The sequence below is a fragment of the Hordeum vulgare genome, chromosome 3H, assembly GCF_904849725.1.
Source record: "Hordeum vulgare subsp. vulgare chromosome 3H, MorexV3_pseudomolecules_assembly, whole genome shotgun sequence".
NCBI classification, from domain to species: Eukaryota; Viridiplantae; Streptophyta; class Magnoliopsida; order Poales; family Poaceae; genus Hordeum; species Hordeum vulgare.
This window is the reverse complement of record NC_058520.1, coordinates 197,007,413-197,026,431: the sequence shown is the minus strand read 5'-3', so window position 1 is coordinate 197,026,431 and position 19,019 is coordinate 197,007,413. Positions and strand designations below refer to the sequence as shown.

Here is a 19,019-nt window from a genome sequence, read left to right as displayed (position 1 = left end):
AAGATGCTCCAAGAAAAATACATATCATGTGGTGAATAAAAATATAGCTCCAAGTAATGTTACCGATGGATTGAAGACGAAAGAGAGGATGCCTTACCAGGGCATCCCCAAGCTTAGGCTTTTTTATGTCCTTGAATTTGGCTTGGGGTGCCTTGGGCATCCCCAAGCTTGAGTTCTTTCCACTCCTTATCTCTTTGTCCATGAGAACGTCAACCAAAACTTGAAAACTTCACAACACAAAACTTAAACAGAAACTTGTGATAACATTAGTGCAAGAAGACAAACTACCACTTCTTTTGGTATTGTAGCAAACTTGAATTACATCTATATTGATGATGGGCTACTGTATTCTCACTTTTCCATGGCTAGTACCCCCGATACTGACCATAGTTTCATCAAAACAAGCAACCAACTCAACAAAAACAGAATTTATTCTTCAACTGCCTATTCAGCACCAGGGTTTGGAATTACCTGCAAATCACTGGGCAGGGGTCATCTATGTGGAGTGCTACTGTTGCGGCTAGAAAGGACTTCCATAACCCTTTCTTTGCTGAGGTGGTGTTCACTGCCTGTTGGAACATCTGGACTACCAGAAATGCAAAGGTCTTCAACCAGGAGCAGCCAAAGTTCAGGAAATGGAGATCCGGATTTATTCATGACATTTCTCTGTTAGCTCATAGAATTAAGGCTAGTTTCAGGGATGATCTCCTTAAATGGATTTCCTTTTTGCCTCCTTGAGGTTTGTAATCCTTTGCTCCTCCCCCCTTGTACATTCTACAACTCCTCTTGTACATACAGCTTTCATAGATGAAAATAAAGGAAAATGGCTGTGGGGGGTTTTCCCTACAGTAGCCGGTAAAAAAAACAGAATTTGTCAAAAACAGACCAGTCTGTAGCAATCTGTATACTTCGTATACTTCTGGTACCTCAAAAACTCTGAAAAATTACGACGGTCTAGGGTAAAAGCATATCAATCAGAAGAAATAATAATCAACTCAAAATCTCTTTCTGAATAAAAATTAAAAATCATCTCTTGAGCGAAAAGTTTCTATCGTTTTTCAGCAAGAGCAAACAACCATTACCAAGACTAATCATAAAGGTTTTGCTTGGATCAAACACAAAAAGAAACACAAAAAACACAAGCACAACAGAATTGTGAAAGTGTGGACGCAACAAAACAGAAAGAAAAAGGTAAATTCATTGGGTTGCCTCCCAACAAGCGCTATTGTTTAACGACCTTAGCTAGGCATAGTAGCGATAGAATCACGTATCGACGTCTTTGGTGCTCAAACCATAAGTGGCCCTCATCATGGATTCATAAGGCAATCTTATTTTATTTCTAGGAAAGTGTTCCATGCCCTTCCTTAAAGGAAATTGAAATCTAATATTCCCTTCCTTCATATCGATGATAGCACCGATAGTCCTTAGGAAAGGTCTACCAAGAATAATAGGGCATGTAGGATTGCAATCAATGTCAAGCACAATGAAATCCACGGGTACATAGTTCCTATTTGCAATAATAAAGACCATCATTGATCCTTCCCATGGGTTTCTTGATAGTAGAATCAGCAACATGCAAATTAAGAGAACACTCTTCAATCTCATTAAAACCCAGAATATCACATAAAGACTTTGGAATCGCAGAAACACTAGCACCCAAATCACACAAAGCATTGCACTCATAGTTTTTTATTTTGATTTTGATGATAGGTTCCCACTCATCATGAAGCTTTCTAGGGATAGAGACTTCAAATTCAAGTTTCTCTTCAAGAGCTTTTATCATAGCTTCGACGATATGATCGGTAAAGGCTTTGTTTTGGCTATAAGTGTGTGGAGAGTTCAACTTGGATTGCATCAAGGATATGCATTCAATCAAGGAGCAACTATCATAATTGAATTCCTTGAAATCCACGGTAGTAACTTCACTACTAGTCAAAATTTTAACGTCTTCTACTCCACTTTTAACGCTTTTAGCATCAAGATAGATGGACTCTGAATCATTGGGGCACTTTTCAACCAAAGTGGATTCATATCAAGCCCCATAATCATTAGGTTTGACACAAGGAAACAAAGATTCAATATGAGTCACACCAAGCACTTTAAGATCTTCGTGATTCTCATCACGAGAACACGCCTTTTTAAGAAATTCATGTCTAGCACGAATTTGGGCAGTTCTTTCTTGGCTCTCAATCATGGAAACACGCATAGCTTTCAAAGTTTCATCCATGTTGATTTTGGGAGGATCACATCTAACTTTCAAAGCATCAACATCACAAGAAATCCTATCAACGCTCTTAGCCAAATCGTCAATTTTGAGTAGTTTTTCCTCTATGGACGCATTGAAAATCTTTTGAGAGTTGATGAACTCTTTGATATTACTCTCTAGATCAGAGAGTAATCTATTGTAATTTCCATGGGTATTGTTGTAGGAGTTGCCAAAGTTATTAGAGGAGTTACTAGGAAAAGGCCTAGGAACATAGTTTCCTCTAAAAGCGTTGTTGTTGCCAAAGTTATTCCTACCAACAAAATTTACGTCCAAGCTAGCGTTGCTACTCTCAATCAAAGAAGACAAAGGCAAATCATTAGGATCCAAAGAAGCACTTCTACTAGCAACCAAATTCATTAACTCATCCATCTTAGCACTCAACGAGTTAATTTCTTCTATAGCGTGTACCTTCTTACTAGTAGGTGACCTTTCAATGTGCCACTGAGAGTAGTTCGTCATGATGTTGTCTAAGAGCTTTGTGGCTTGTCCTAACATCTTTTCCATGAACGTTCCACCTGAGGCGGAGTCCAAGATATTTCTAGAAGCGAAATTCCAGCCAGCGTAAAAGATTTGAATAATCATCCAAAGGCTCAAGCGATGAGCGGGACAATTTCTAATCATTAATTTCATTCTCTACCAAGCTTGTGCAACATGCTCATGATCAAGTTGCTTGAAATTCATGATATCATTACGGAGAGAGATGATCTTAGCCCGCGGAAAATACTTGGATATATAAGCATCTTTGCACTTATCCCAAGAATCGATACTATTTTTGGGCAAAGAAGAAAACCAAGTTTTTGCGCGATCTCGCAACGAGAAAGGAAAAAGCTTCAATTTAATCACGTCATTATCCACATCTCTTTTCTTTTGCATATCGCAAAGCTCAATGAAGGTATTGAGATGGGATGCGGTATCTTCGCTTGGAAGGCCAGAGAATTGCTCTTTCATAACAAGATTCAGCAAAGCGGCATTGATTTTGTATGACTCCGCACTAGTGGCGGGAGCAATCAGAGTAGTACTAAAATCATTATTATTAGTATTCGAGAAGTCACAAAGTTTGGTGTTTTCGTTCATGGTGATTTCAGCAAGCAAGCAAGCACACGAGCAAACCAAAAGCGGGCGAGAAAAAGGGCGAGCGAAAAGGCGAACGAAAAAAGGCAAATTGGTGAAGTGGGGGAGAGAAAAACGAGAGGCAACTGGCAAACAAAGTAAATGCAAGAGATGAATTTGCGACACTTACTTGGATGATTTCTTGATTTGACCTTCCTCCCCGGCAACGGCGCGAGAAATCCTTCTGCTACTTCTCAAACAACAGCACCAGAAATTGGCACGTTGACGGAGATTGGGCTTGCGTTGGTTTTTCCCTTAGTTTGAGAACCAAGGTATCGATCCTGAAGGAGGGTCTTGTCAAGTCCAGAGTACCTGCGCAAACACAAACAAGCTTGCACCCAACGCTTCAAAGGGGTTGTCAATCCCTTCAAGATTGTTTGCAAAGTGAGATCTGAAGGAGGAAAGTGAAACGTAGTCAAAAGTGTAAGGCTGAAATTATGGTGTGGAGTAGACCCTGGGGGCCATAGTGTTCACTAGAGGCTTCTCTCAAAATAGCAAGTATTACGGTGGGTGAACAAATTACTGTCGAGCAATTGATAGAACCGCGCAAATTCATGACGATATCTAAGGCAATGATCTAGCATATAGGCATCACGTCCGAGACAAGTAGACTGATACTTTCTGCATCTACTACTATTAGTCCACACATCGACCGCTATCCAGCATGCATCTAGTGTATTGAGTTCATGACGAATAGAGTAACACTTTAAGCAAGATGACATGATGTAGAGGGATAATATCAAACCAATGATGAAAACCCCATCATTTTACCCTTGATGGCAACAACACGATATGTGCCTCGCTACCCCTTCTGTCACTGGGTGAGGTCACCGCACGGTATGAACCCAAAACCAAGCACTTCTCCCATGGCAAGAATCATAGATCTAGTTCGCCAGACAACACCCACAACTCGAAGAGAATTACAAGGATATGAAATCATGCATAAGTGAGATCAGAAGAAACTCAAATAAGATTCATAGATAATCTGATCAAAAATCCACAATTCATCGGATCTCGAGAAACACACCGCAAAAGAAGATTACATAGGATAGATCTCCATAAAGATCATGGAGAACTTTGTATTGAAGATCCAAGAGAGAGAAGAAGCCATCTAGTTACTAGCTATGGACCCGTAGGTCTATGGTGAACTACTCACGCATCATCGGAGAGGTCATGGTGTTGATGGAGAAGCCTTCCGTATCCGAATCCCCTCTCCGGCAGTGCACCAGGACGTGCCACAGATGGGATCTTGCAGAGACAGAAGCTTGCGGCGGCGGAAAAGTGAGTACGATGCTCCCCTGATTTTTTGGGAATATTTGGGAATTTATAGGTGCAAGATATAGGTCAGGGGACCTCCAGGGGGCCATAAGCCTGCATGGCATGGAAAATAAATAAAAGGCATGCAAAACATCCAAAGTTTGACAAGATAATAGCATGAAACCATCAAAAATTATAGATACGTTGGAGACGTATCAGTGTGCAGTCCAATGAGAGCTAAGGCACGCATTGGATATCGTTATGTTCTTACTTCACTCGTGATTTGAGTTCATACAGGAGTATTTTATTGATAAATCACAAGTCTGAAATATTGAAAAGTTCAAAGCTATTTCAGAGTGAAGATCATCGTGACAAGAGCATAAACTCTCTACGATATGATCATAGAGATGAATATCTGAGTTGCGAGTTTTGGTACACAGTTGAGACAATGTGGAAATTGTTTCGCAATTCATGCCACCTGGAACACCATAGTGTGATGGTATGTCCGAACGTCATAACCGCACCCTATTTGATATGGTGCATACTGATACGTCCATTTTGCATCATGCTTTCGTGTTGATATTTATCGCTTTATGGACTGCTATTATACTTTGTGGTACCATACTTATGCCTTTTCTCTCTTATTTTGCAAGGTTTATTTGAAGAGGGAGAACACCGGCAGCTGGAATTCTGGACTGGAAAAGGAGCAAGTCTGAGTCCTCTATTCTGCCCAACTCCAAATGCCTTGAAAATCAACGTGGAATTTTTTGGGAATATATAAAAAATACTGGGCGAAAGAAGTGCCACAGGGGAGCTGCCAGGGGCCCACAAGCCTGGTGGCCGCGGCATCAGGGCTTGTGGGCACCCTGGTGGCCCACTGGCCCCCCTCTTTCGCTATCTAAAGGGTTTCGTCCGGAAAAAATATATCAGTGTGGAGCTTTTTCGTGGATTCTCCGCCACCACGAGGTGGAACTTGAGCAGAACCAATCTAGAGCTCCGGCAGGACGATCCTGCCGGGGAAACTTCCCTCCCCAAGGGGGAAATCGTCGCCATCGTCATCACCAACACTCCTCTCATCAGAGGGGACTCGTCTTCATCAACATCTTCATCAACACCATCTCATCTCTAAACCCTAGTTCATCTCTTGTAATCAATCTCTGTCTCGCGACTTCGATTGGTACTTGTAAGGTTTCTAGTAGTGTTGATTACTCTTTGTAGTTGATGCTAGTTGGATTACTTGGTGGAAGAGTTTATGTTCAGATCCTTGATGCTACTCATTACACCTCTGATCATGATTATGATTATGCTTTGTGAGTAGTTACTTTTGTTCCTGAGGACATGGGATAAGTCATACTAATAATAGTCATGTGAATTTGGTATTTGTTCGGTATTTTGATATGTTGTATGTTGTTTTTCCTCTAGTGGTGTTGTGTGAACGTCGACTACATAACACTTCACCATTATTTGGGCCTAGAGGAAGGCATTGGGGAGTAGTAAGTAGATGATGGGTTGCTAGAGTGACAGAATATTAAACCCCAGTCTATGCGTTGCTTCGTAAGCGGCTGATTTGGATCCATTAGTTTAATGCTATGGTTAGCGTTGTCTTAATTCTTCTTTCGTAGTTGTAGATGCTTGCGAGAGGGGTTAATCATAAGTGGGATGCTTGTCCAAGTAAGGGCAGTACCCAAGCGCCGGTCCACCCACATATCAAACTCTCAAAGTAACGAACGTGAATCATATGAGCATGATGAAACTAGCATGACAGAAATTCTCGTGTGTCCTCGGGAGCGTTTTACTTCCTATAAGACTTTGTTCAGGCTTGTCCCCTGCTACAAAAGGGATTGGGCCACTTTGCTGCACCGTTGCTACTACTTGTTACTTGTTACTTTTCACCTGCTACGTTTCACCTCACTACACCATCACTTGTTACTGCTACTTTTAGTGCTTGCAATTATTACCTTGCTGAAAACCGTTTATCAGAGCCTTCTGCTCCTCGTTGGGTTCGACACTCTTACTTATCAAAAGGACTACGATTGATCCCCTATACTTGTGGGTCATCAAGAATCTTTTCTGGCGCCGTTGCCGGGGAGGGAAGCGCCTTTGGTAAGTGGAATTTGGTAAGGAAACATTTATATACTGTGCTGAAGTTTATTGTCACTTGTCACTATGGAAACTGTTCCTTTGAGAAATTTGTTCAGGGTATCTTCACCACGAACGGAATCATGAGGAGTTGCTCCTCAACCTAAGGTACGTACTAAAAATATCTTTTATGAAATTCCTTCGGGTATGCTTGAGAAATTGCTGGCTAATCGTTTTACAGGAGGTGGATCATCACATCCAAACTTGCATCTAATCTATGTAGATGAAGTTTGTGGTTTATTTAAGCTTGGAGGTTTGACCGAGGATGAGGTAAATAAGAAATTATTTCCTTTATCTTTGAAGGATAAGGCGTTGACATGGTATAGGCTATGTGATGATACTGGATCATGGGACTACAATCGGTTGAAATTGGAATTTCATCAAAAGTTTTATCCTATGCATTTAGTACATCGTGATCAGAATTATATTTATAACTTTTGGCCTCGTGATAGGGAAAGCATAGCTCAAGCTTGGGGGAGGCTTAAATCAATGCTATATTCATGCCCCAATCACGAGCTCTCGAGAGAAATTATCGTTCAAAACTTTTATGCTCGGCTTTCTCATGAAGATCGTACCATGCTTGACACTTCTTGTACCTGTTCTTTTATGAAGAAGGATATTGACCACAAATGAAATTTATTGGAAAGAATCAAACGTAACTCCGAAGATTGGGAGCTTGAAGAAGGTAAGGAGTCAGGTATAATTTCCAGTTTGCTTGCGTTAAATCTTTTGTTGAAACAAGCACTTCTAGAGATTTTAGCGCTAAGTATGGACTTGACTCTGAGATAGTAGCTTCTCTATGTGAATCTTTTGCTGCTCATGTTGATCTTCCCAAAGAGAAGTGGTTTAAGTATCATCCTCATGTAGAAGTCAACATAGTTAAACCCAATTTAGTTGAAGAGAAAATCATTGCCTATAATGATCCTATTGTTCCTTGTGCCTACATTGAGAAACTACCTTACCCTTCTAGGAAAAAGGATTATTCTAAAGCTCCAACTGTGATACGTAGGGGTTACATTAGACCACTTGCAACCCCTGAGGAAATTAGAGTTGAACCTAGTGTTGCTATTATCAAAGATCCCTTAGCCGAAGACATAGACGGGCATGTTATCAAGTTTTGTGAGGACGCCGCTAGAATTTCTAAACCTCACGCGAAAGACAAATACGGACCTGTAGTTGGCCTGCCCGTTGCTTCTGTCAAGATAGGAGATCACTGTTATCATGGTTCATGTGATATGGGCGCTAGTGTTAGTGCAATACCCCGGTCCCTTTATGATGAAATCAAAGATGAGATTGCACCTGCTGAGTTAGAACCCATTGATGTCACTATTACGCTAGCTAATAGAGACACTATCTTCTCTGTGGGAATTGTGAGAGACGTAGAAGTCGTGTGTGGTAATACGAAGTATCCTACTGATTTCCTCATCCTTGCTACTGCACAAGATAGCTTTTGTCCCATCATATTTGGTAGACCCTTTGTCAACACTGTCAATGCTCATATTGATTGCATTAAACAGACTTTCACTGTTAGTTACGAGGGTGTGTCTCATGAATTTAACTTCTCCAAGTTTGGAAGACAACCCCATGAAAAAGAGTCGTCTGGTAGGGATGAAATCATTGCTCTTGCCTCTATTGCCGTACCTCCTACGGATCCTTTAGAGCAATATCTCCTTGAGCATGAAAATGATATGCATATGGATGAAAGAGATGAGATAGATAAAATTGTTTTAGAACAATATCCTTTTCTTAAGAATAATATGCCTGTTGAATTGCTTGGGGATCCTCCCCCACCAAAGGGTGATCCTGTGTTCGAGCTAAAACAGTTACCAGATACACTTAAGTATGCCTATCTTGATGGGAAGGAGATATATCCGGTTATTATTAGTGCTCACCGCTCGAATCACGAAGAGAAGAAGTTATTAAAAACTTTGAGGAAGCACCATGCTGCTATTGGATATACTCTTGATGATCTTAAGGGTATTAGTCCCACTCTATGTTAGCACAAGATTAAAACCGATCCTGATTCTAAGCCAGTTGCTGATCATCAACGGAGATGGAATCCTAGGATGAAAGAGGTCGTGAGAAAAGAAATATCAAAGCTTCTAGAAGCAGGAATCATTTATCCTGTTGCTCATAGTGATTGGGTAAGTCCAGTACATTGTGTACCCAAGAAGGGAGGGATCACTGTCGTTCCAACTGATAAGAATGAACTAATCCCACACAGGATTATTACTGGCTATAGGATGGTGATAGACTTCCGGAAACTGAACAATGCAACCAGGAAAGACCATTATCCTTTGCCGTTTATCGACCAAATGCTAGAAAGGCTATCTAAACACACACACTTCTGCTTTCTAGACGGTTACTCAGGTTTCTCGCAAATACCTGTTGCATAATCTGATCAGGAGAAAACCACTTTCACCTGCCCCTTCGTTACTTTTGCTTATAGACATATGCCTTTTGTCTTATGCAATGCACCTACCAACTTTCAAAGATGTATGATGGCAATATTCTCTGACTTTTGTGAAAATATTGTTGAGGTTTTCATGGATGATTTCTCCGTTTACTGTTCTTCCTTTGATGATTGCATCAGCAACCTTGATCGAGTCTTACAGAGATGCAAACATACCAACCTCGTCTTGAACTGGGAGAAGTGCCACTTCATGGTTAACGAAGGCATTGTCTTAGGACACAAAATCTCTAAGAAAGGCATTGAAGTTGATAAGGCTAAGGTTGATGCAATTGAGAAAATGCCTTACCCCACAGATATCAGAAGTGTACGAAGTTTCCTAGGTCATGATGTTTTCTATAGAAGGTTCATTAAAGACTTCTCTAAGATTTCTAGGCCTCTTACCAACCTCTTGCAGAAGGATGTTCCTTTTGTTTTTGTTGAGGATTGTGAGGAAGCTTTCGACATACTTAAGAAGGCCTTGATAACCGCACCTATTGTTCAACCACCTGATTGGAACTTGCCCTTTGAAATCATGTGCGACGCTAGTGATTATGCTGTTGGTGTTGTTCTAGGACAAAGAGTTGACAAGAAGTTGAATGTTACTCACTACGCTAGTAAAACTCTAGACGGAGCCGAAAGAAACTACGCTACTACGGAGAAGGAATTTTTAGCAGTCGTGTTTGCATGTGAAAACTTCAGATCTTATATAGTTGACTCCAAAGTCATTATTCACTATGATCATGCTGCTATTAAGTACCTTATGGAGAAGAAGGACACTAAGCCTAGGCTAATCAGATGTGTTCTCCTACTACAGGAATTTGATTTGCACGTTGTTGACCGAAAGGGTGCTGATAACCCTGTAGTAGATAACTTGTCCAAGCTAGAGAATGTCCTTTATGACCCACGACCTATTGATGAAAGCTTTCCTGATGAGCAATTGAATGTCATCCGCACTTCACATACTACATCGTGGTATGCTGATTACGCAAACTATATCGTAGCCAAATACATACCACCCAGTTTCACCTACCAGCAAAAGAAGAAATTCTTCTTTGATTTGAGACACTACTTTTGGGATGATCCTCACCTTTACAAGGAAGGAGTAGATGGTGTTATTAGATGTTGTGTGCCTGAACATGAACAGGGACAGATCCTGCAGAAGTTTCATTCCGAAGCCGACGGAGGACACCATGCTGGAGATAGAACTACTCATAAGGTATTGCAATCAGGTTTATATTGGCCCACTCTCTTTAAGGATTCTTGTAAGTTTGTCTTGTCTTGGGACGAATGCCAATGAATAGGGAACATCAGTAAGCGTCAGGAAATGCCTATGAACCATTCACTTGTCATTGAACCATTTGTTGTCTGGGGCTTTGATTATATGGGACCCTTCCCTAGTTCCAATGGGTACACTCACATCTTAGTTGCTGTGGATTACGTCACTAAGTGGGTAGAAGCTATCCCCACTAGAAATGCTGATCACCACACCTCTATTAAGATGGTTAAAGAATTCATCTTCCCAAGATTTGGAGTCCCTAGATATCTGATGACTGATGGCGGTTCACACTTCATTCATGGTGTTTTCTACAAGATGCTTGCCAAGTATGATGTCAACCATAGAGTTGCATCTCCTTATCATCCTCAGTCTAGTGGTCAAATGGAGTTGAGTAATAGGGAGGTCAAATTGATCTTACAAAAGACTTCCAATAGATCTCGAAAGAATTTGTCTAGCAAACTTGACGATGCACTATGGGCTTATAGGACTGCTTATAAGAATCCCATGGGCATGTCACCGTATAAAATGGTTTATGGTAAGGCCTGTCATTTACCTCTTGAGCTAGAACACAAAGCCTATTGGGAAATCAAAGAGCTCAACTTTGATTTCAAACTTGCCGGTGAGAAGCGGTTGTTTGATATCAGCTCATTAGATGAATGGAGGGCCCATGCATATGAGAATGCCAAGTTGTTCAAGGAAAAGGTTAAGAGATGGCACTATAAAAGAATACAAAAACGTGAGTTCAATGTAGGTGATTATGTCCTGCTATACAATTCTCGTTTAAGATTCTTCGCAGGCAAGCTTCTCTCTAAATGGGAAGGTCCCTACGTTGTCGAGGAAGTATATCGTTCCGGTGCCATAAAAATCAATAACACGGAAGGTAATTTTCCTAGAGTGGTAAATGGGCAAAGAATCAAGCATTATATCCCTGGTACTCCCATAAATGTTGAGACCAATATCATCAATATCATAACTCCAGAGGAGTACATAAGGGATGTTTATCAGCCTGTTTCAGACTCTGAAAACGAAGAGGTGTGTGTTTCGGTAAGTAATTGGACTCCAAAACTTTTCCAGTAGGAAATTTTCTCTGTTTTGGAATTTATGGAAAAATATAAAAATAAAAAGCAGTCCGGAGAGCGCACGAGGCGGCCACAAGCTTGGCCGCCGTGGCCCCCCTGGCCGCGGCGACAGGGCTTGTGGGCACCTCGTGTGACTCCCGGACTCCATTTTCTTGCGGAGCACTCCTTCTGGTCCAGAAAAAATCATTATATATATGCCCTAGGGTTTTGATCTCCGTATCACGCAGTTTTCCTTTGTTTTCGATTCGAGCCTGTTTTCTGCCGCAAATCTTGGTCAAGATGTCTTCTCAGGATTCAGAGGGGGAGAGCTATGTGGCTGATTACCTTGCTAACCCCAAGGTCTATGGGGACTTGCAACCATATGGCTGGACCACCGATGAGGAAGAGGACCATGAACCAAAGGGGAAGGAGCAAACAAGCTCTTATGAGGAGGAGGCTCCTCTACCTCAACCTGCAAGCACCCATGTGGAGTTCAAGAAGTCAAGCCTCCCCAACTCCAGGAAGAAGCATAAGACTTTGTTTATCCCTTCTCGTTTCCTGCAGGAGAGTAAGCAGGAATTATGCCATAAGGTGTTGAAGCTTGAATAAGAAAACGACGATCTGAGGGAGTAGAATTTCATGCTCCATTGGAAATTAAACAAGCTCAAGACCTCTGCAAAGACTCCACCACCATCACCACCAAAGGAAGACAACAAAGCATTGGTATGGGCAACTCCCTTGGCTTATGCTAAGCTTGGGGGAGTTTCCCTGATATCGTATCACCCTTATATATTTTGCTTTTACCTTTGTTTTAGTTCTTTCTTTTTCAATTTTTACTTTCTTCTCTTAGTGGAATAAGTCTTTAGTGTTTAGTTCGAGTCTTTTGCCTTGTGTCTCCCCCAATGTATTCGAGCTTGCGAGCTATATAATAAAGAGTATCTTAGTCAAGGGCTTTGTTTTGTGGCATGATCAAAAGTATGAAAAGAACGATAGCATGAAATATCATGAGATGATCTTATGGACAGTGATAGCTTCACATATAACAAGTATGATGATTGAAACTTGTTGAGAATAGACCAACATAGACCCCAATCATTGTTGCAATTAGTAAGAAGTAATAAGGAAAGAGAGGTTCACATATAAATATATCATCTTAGACACTTTCTATAATTGTGAGCAGTCACCAAACTATTACATGCTTAGAAGTAGATGTTGGACAAGGAAGACAACATAATGAATTGTGTTTGCTTGATTCCAAACAATGTTATATGATTAGAGATCCCTTAGAATGTGACGATTGCTTCCACCTCATATTAGACAAAACTCCCGCACCAAGTAGAGATACTACTTGTGCATCCATAAACCTTCAAACCAGTTTTGTCATGAGTGTCCACCATACCTATCTATGGATTGAATAAGATCCCTCAAGTAAGTTGTCATCGGTGCAAGCAATAAAAAATGCTCTCTAATATGTATGATCTATTAGTGTGTGGAAAATAAGCTTTATACGAACCTGTGATGAGGAAGACATAAAAGCGACAGACTGCATAATAAAGTTCTTTATCACAGGAAGCAATATAAAGTGACGTTCCTCCGCACTAAGAGGACACGCATCCAAACCTCAAAAGCACATGACAACCTCTGCTTCCCTCTGCGAAGGTCCTATCTTGTACCTTTACTTTTTTCCCTTGAAAGAGTCATGGTGATCTTCACCAATTCCCTCTTTTGCCATTGTCTTGGCTACCGTCATATGCTTGGGAAAGATCTACATTCATATATCAACTTGGACATGAGTACTTATGCTTTATTATTGTTGACTTTACCCTTGAGGTAAATGGTTGGGAGGCAAAATTATAAGCCCCTATCTTTCTCTGTGTCCAACTGAAACTTTGACACCATGAGTACCACGTGAGTTGTAACAATTGTGGAAAACAAAAGTGATGATTGAGTATGTGGATTTGCTTTACAAGCTCTTACTTGGCTCTTTCTGATGATATGATAAATTGCAATTGCTTCAATGACTATGGACTGTTGTTGGCTACTTCTTGGTAAGGTTTTTGTTTCATGCTTTGCTTTGTGAAGGAATTGTTACTTTCGCATAAGAATCTTTATGATATATTGCTGTTCTATGTATGATCATGATGCCCTCATGTTCGTATTATGTTTTGTCGACACCTTCATCCCTAAACATGTGGACATGTTTATGGATCTTGGTTTTCGCTTGAGGACAAGTGAGGTCTAAGCTTGTGGGAGTTGGTACGTCCATTTTGCATCATGCTTTCATGTTGATATTTATCGCTTTATGGACTGTTATTATACTTTGTGGTACCATACTTATGCTTTTTGTCTCTTATTTTGCAAGGTTTATTTGAAGAAGGAAAATGCCGACAGCTGGAATTCTGGACTACAAAAGGAGCAAGTCAGAGTCCTCTATTCTGCACAACTCCAAATGCCCTAAAAATCAACGTGGAATTTTTTGGGAATATATAAAAAATACTCGGCAAAAGAAGTGCCAGAGAGGAGCTGCTAGGGGCCCACAAGCCTGGTGGCCGCGGCCTCCCCACTGGCCGCGGCATCAGGGCTTGTGGGCACCCTGGTGGCCCACTGGCCCCCCTCTTTTGCTATATGAAGGGTTTCGTTTGGAAAAAATTAGTGTGGAGCTTTTTTGTGGATTCTGCGCCGCCACGAGGCGGAACTTGAGCAGAACCAATCTAGAGCTTCGGTAGGACGATCCTGCCGGGGAAACTTCCCTCCCGGAGGGGGAAATCGTCGCCATCGTCATCACCAACACTCCTCTCATCGGAGGGGACTCATCTTCATCAACATATTCATCAGCACCATCTCATCTCCAAACCCTAGTTCATCTCTTGTAACCAATCTCCGTCTCACGACTCCGGTTGGTACTTGTAAGGTTGCTAGTAGTGTTGATTACTCTTTGTAGTTGATGCTAGTTGGATTACTTGGTGGAAGAGTTTATGTTCAGATCCTTGATGCTACTCATTACACCTCTGATCATGATTATGATTATGCTTTGTGAGTAGTTACTTTTGTTCCTGAGGACATGGGATAAGTCATGCTAATAATAGTCATGTGAATTTGGTATTCGTTCGGAATTTTGATATGTTGTATGTTGTTTTTCCTCTAGTGGTGTTATTTGGGCCTAGAGGAAGGCATTGGGGAGTAGTAAGTAGATGATGGGTTGCTAGAGTGACAGAAGCTTAAACCCAATCTATGCGTTGCTTCGTAAGGGGCTGATTTGGATCCACTAGTTTAATGATATGGTTAGACATTGTCTTAATTCTTCTTTCGTAGTTGCGGATGCTTGTGAGAGGGGTTAATCATAAGTGGGATGCTTGTCCAAGTAAGGGCAGTACCCAAGCGCCGGTCCACCCACATATCAAACTATCAAAGTAACGAACGCGAATCATATGAGCATGATGAAACTAGCATGACAGAAATTCCCGTGTGTCCTCGGGAGTGTTTTACTTCCTATAAGACTTTGTTCAGGCTTGTCCCTTGCTACAAAAGGGATTGGGCCACTTTGCTGCACCGTTCCTACTACTTGTTACTTGTTACTTTTCACCTGCTACGTTTCACCTCACTACACCATCCCTTGTTACTGCTACTTTCAGTGCTTGCAGTTATTACCTTGCTGATAACCGTTTATCAGAGCCTTCTGCTCCTCGTTGGGTTCGACACTCTTACTTATCGAAAGGACTACGATTGATCCCCTATACTTGTGGGTCATCGCATACTATGATGTCTCTTATCAAATTACCACTATCGTTTATGGGTTATGCATTAGAGACAACCGCATTCACTTTAAATAGGGCACCGCATATTTCCGTTGAGATGACACAGTATAGACTATGGTTTGGAACAACCTAAGTTGTCATTTCTTAAAAGTTTGGGGTTGCGATGCTTATGTGAAAAAGTTTCAGTCTGATAAGCTCGAACCCAAAGCGCATAAATGCATCTTCATAGGATATCCAAAAATAGTTGGGTACATCTCCTATCTCAGATCCGGAAGCGAAGTGTTTGTTTCTAGAAACGGGTCATTTCTCGAGGAAAGGTTTCTACCAAAAGAATTGAGTGGGAGAGTGGTGGAACTTGATGAAGTTATTGAACCATCACTTCAAACAGTGTGTAGCAGGGCGCACGAAGTTGTTCCTGTGGCGCCTACACCAATTGAAGTGGAAACTGATGATGGTGATCATTGAGCTTCGGATCAAGTTACTACAAACCTCGTAGGTCGACAAGGTCGCATACTACTACAGAGTGGTACGGTAACCTTGTCTTGGAGGTCATGTTGTTAAACAACAATGAACCTACGATCTATGGAGAAGTGATGGTGGGCCTGGATTCCGACAAATGGCTGGTGTAACACCCAGTTTTGGCCTTCCTGGCTAATTAACTTATTTCAAAAATTAGGGCCAATTAAAAAAAATTGTGAGTGCTTGTGATGCTTGGAGTGACTATTGTTTGCTATTTGCTTGAATGCATGTGATTGCTCCCCAATAATCCTTGCCATCCTCCTAATCACCTTCTCATTCCATGATCTCGTGCCTAATGATCATGCCATGTGTTTAGGATAAATATCTATTTTCACCTAATATTATTTTCACCAAAAAGCATTTCCTTGAATTAAAACTTCAAAACCCTCAGATGAGGTTTGTACTACAAGTCCTCAAATTAGGGAATTTCTTTTGCACCAATTATTTTATTTGAAACCTATTATCAAAATGTCTTCCAAAAACCACCATATTATTATTTTAAAAGTTATCTTATTATTTTATTTAAAAGCCTTTCTGTGAGGCCAGAAATGGTCTCCTATGAAGGAAAGTTATTTTTATAGCCTTCAAAATATTTAGGAAAATTTAGGGAAACTCAATGGATATATTTATTCCATATTTATGAGTTTCAACACATGGTCATGTTCAAAATATTGGGCAAACCCCTCCAAAATCATTCCTGCCTATTTCAAGCTTTTGAAATATTTCTATTAGAAATATTTGCAACAAATTCTAGTAAAACTCTAGCATGTCATCTATGATATTCTTGATGATATTGCCAAGTTTCATGTTAATCCAAGTTGATTTGGCTCCCCTAATCACTCTAAAACACTGTCTGTCGAGAATCAAATTTGAGCAACCCTACATTGTGAAGTGTATCCAATTGTGCTCAAATTTGGTGGACATGTTCTAATACTCCAATAAGGGATCCACACAAAGTGGTACACCAAGGAGAATAGAAGAACTTGCCCTAAGAACCTCAAAACCCTCTCTGTTGATTTCTCACTTTGGTAAACTTTACATTATAAAGTTTCTCCAATTGACCTCAAACTTTTTGTGCGTTCCTTAATGCTCAAATAATGCCCCTACACCAAATATTGGATTTGTGGGAATTCATTTGAATAGGGTTCTATGCAGAAACCCATTTCAGCCCATTTCTAGGATTTTTCAAGTCTACATTGGAAAACTTCTCCATAAAATCCCAAATTTGGTGTGCAAGCCTATTTTCGTCTATTATTTGACCCTGTTAAGTTTCCTAGCCATTGGAATCCATCTGGTAGCCCAACCACAGATCAAACACCTCGTGTGCACTCTCTAATTTGGCTTATTTTGCCCGTTATCCTTTTACCCTTGAGCTCAACTTTCTACCACAGCCTCACATAGTTACATTTTACCTCCAGTAACTTTCCCATGCCCACTCGTCAATTATTGGAGAAGGTCCCTTTGTAACTTTCTCTCATTGTCACCCTTGGCAGCACTATTTTTCCTCTCTTTCCATTCTTCTACTTAGGCTATCACCCCCAATTCTTTCTAGAGCCTCTCTAGTGTGTCAATGCATCATTTCAAACCAATAGATGGCCTTCTCATGTAGGAAAAACGAGCAGCACCTCTTCAAGTTCATTTTTGGCTGAAATGTGGCTTTGTACAACAAGTACTAGCTACACTTGCTTTCTTGGGCTGAAGCTTTGCAGTCTTGTAGTCCTTCTATTAAAAACACTGCTAGACATGCTTGTTCCACATTATCTCTTATGTTAGTAGCCTCATTAGTAGCCCTAAGATTCCTGCTGAAAGCTTAAACCTAGTCAAACCTTATTAAAATCAGCCCCACTAGGGACCAAACTCCTCATTCACGTTCCTGGTAGCATGCCCCACCTCCCAGACATGATTGACTGGTCGTTTGGGCCCTGTAGGCACAGGTGGCCGTGGTGACCACCACTCTGGTCTGTATTATGGGCGCTCTGCGTCTTGCCTCCTCCTTCCAGGCCTCTTTCGACCGTTGCCGCACGTCTCTGAGCACCGAGGTATTCCTATTGACTGGTCCAACCTCCTCCCGACACTAGCTAGCCTCCAAGGCGCCCCAGGGACGCGTGTCTTTTCCGCGCCCTCGGAGCTCCGGGAGCTCCAAAGCTTCCTCTTGGCCGCCCCTCCATTTAGCGCTTCCCCGAGCCCCTGGTGCCTCCTTCCTCCTTCCATGGACCCTTCTAGTTCCCTCAAGTCCCTGTGATCCTGCAGGTGGAGCTCGCAGGCCCTCCCCTATCTCCCACCACGGCCATGGCACCGCCTCGGCCTTCCTGGTGTCTGAGACAGTCGGCTCCCCTCCGGTCCTAGCTCTTCCCTCCAGCGAGTCCTCACGGCTTCCCCATCCTCTTGGGCACATCAGGGCCCCTCCACCTTGTCGGCACCATGGCCCTCCACGGTGTCCTGAGCTAGCAGCCGCTCCACATGGCGAGCCCTCACCCTAGGCATCCCCGCGGCTGCCATGGCCACCTCCCAGGCTCAGTTGGGAGTAGGGCACCCGCCCCCAGCCGCGGTTCGGTGGCGGAACCAGCAGGCGGGCAGAGCCCCGGTGGCCGGCGCCCCCATCTCCCCGTCGCGAGGTAGAAGAAAGGCAGGGGAGAGAGGAGTCGGGCGGGTCCCCTCGGTCAGCAACCAGCGAGCCGGGCCCGGCGTATGAGTGAAAGCGCAGTAGCGCTTTGCGCCTTCGCCGATCCAAAGGCGTATCCGAAGGAGTACGCCTCCTGTGTGGCCCTGCACTCCAGGCCGAGCCATCATGCCGGCCCATTTGCTTATCTGCCACCCCTAGCGCTAGATAGCTCGAGGGATAAGTACCCTTCTCCTTTTTCCTTTTATTCCTATCTTATAAATTCCATTATAAAATCATTCTAACTCCAAATCACTTGGTTCAAATTTCTGCAGGTTCCTAAATTCAAACTCTACCCACCCATGTGCTTTGCATTTTTTTCCAAGGCATGTTTCTGTGGTGTGTTAATTAAAATCCAAATATGGATATTATTAACCCCATCTTTCAAAAATCCCATAGGCTTCAAATCCACTCCAATTGGAGTGATTCAAATTTACACAGCCTCCTTAAATCATTCCCTATTTTTAGAACCCTGGTCAACATTTTTGTGTGACTTATTTCTGTTCAATCAAATGAATAGCCCCTTTG

The 19,019-nt window shown here is 42.0% G+C and overlaps 1 pseudogene; it reads right to left on the bottom strand.

Moving 5' to 3' along the window:
• Positions 1–18,331, bottom strand: part of LOC123441622 — a 152,134-nt pseudogene extending 133,803 nt beyond the window's left edge.
• Positions 18,332–19,019: the final 688 nt, after the last annotated feature.